This window comes from Echinococcus granulosus, assembly GCF_000524195.1.
Source record: "Echinococcus granulosus chromosome Unknown EG_S00241, whole genome shotgun sequence".
NCBI classification, from domain to species: domain Eukaryota; kingdom Metazoa; phylum Platyhelminthes; class Cestoda; order Cyclophyllidea; family Taeniidae; genus Echinococcus; species Echinococcus granulosus.
In genome coordinates this window covers 52,976-54,488 of record NW_020170621.1, presented here as the reverse complement: position 1 = coordinate 54,488, position 1,513 = coordinate 52,976, and positions in this window count along the sequence as shown.

The window sequence follows — 1,513 nt, the reverse complement described above, 5'->3', positions numbered from 1 at the left end:
GCGTACATTAAAGTCCAAGATAGCACACACCTAGGCACACATGAGAAAAGAGTAACAGTCCGCTTTGTGCACAATTCGCAAGTGCTGGGCCAAATGTTCGAGCTGTAAGAGACGTAAATTCTGCCTTTTTATTGTTGCACGTGCCATGATAATAGGCGTTCTAGGGATGTTAAAATTCATTAGAGGTCAGTGATTTAAGTTCATCCAACTGGCAATACCGAGATTAAAATCATGCTCTTCAAATGCATTCCACTCCTGTGGCAAATTTACTTACCTGTTAAGGTTATTTGAAGTCGACTGTTTTCTTCATAGTCTCAGATCTGAGTGATGAATGGGAGAATGGGTTTGCGGGGAAACTGAGTCATTATCGTGTTTAAGCAACCTTCGGAGAGATTATAAATGTTCGTCTGATGTTAGCAGTGAAGTCTTCCCTTGACATACCGCAGCGACCAATTTATCAATAAATTGCCACCTCAGCCTCTCATATTTGGCCCACCACTTGCAAATTTTGTCCAAGTTGGACTACTCCACGCTTTGCTTTTGTGAGCTGATGAATGTGCTTTGTTGGGTTTGAATACGTCCATTAGTTGATGGAGTGCTTTCATCGTTTAACGCACCATGCTGGTCTGGAGGGGCGCAAGTTGAAAGCGCCTTGAACTCTTCGTGGAAAAGTAAGGTAGGAGCAGCTGAATTTGAGCTACTTCTGTCTTGGGATCGAATTCGCCCATAGATGAGCATATTAGTTTCATGTTTTGGGCAACGGGACTGCACCACTTCGTTTGGTTGACCATGTCTTATGGCCACGATGACCAACAGCTTGAGCTAGAACTCAGAACAAAGCTTCGTAAATGCTGCTTTTCTCAAATGATGCTCCATTGTTTGATGCATAAGATCGTCACTCCCAAGATTGTGGGTAAATTAATATAGGCCGTGGGAGACTGGTCAATACCAAAGAATCGAGAGGTTCTCTCCTTTGCTGCTGAAATTGTCAATGTTCTTGTGTTGCTATAATGCGTTTGGGATGGAGATCAAGAGGCGACAAAAAGGAAGCTAGTGGGTGTGTTCTCGAATTTGCGCACTACCGGCCAGAGCGATTGGTGAAACCGAGACTGCTGAGGAGGCGCCTGCCGGAGTGAATAAATCCTCCAAAGAGAGTCGAACTCAGAACCGAAACACATTTCAGTAGAGTTCATCCAAGCTGAGATCAGACCACCGTTGTTTACTAATTTGGTAGTTTAGTGTTAAAGTCAAATTCATCTTACGACTGGAAGCATCCTACTCCACTATCCGGGATGTGGGCGAGGTCACTCAACATTAACACAAACTTTGCTACCAGAAGTGAATAAATGCAACTAAAATTCAGCATACCTACCCTTACATGTAATTTTATTTTTGCATGTTCACATTGACAGACGAGTGTATTGATTCGAATAACAACCTGTTAGGAAAGCTAAATGCATAAAATCGCAAGCAGTGGTTTACGTATGGTGGTCTTGGTGGACAGTAGAAGCAA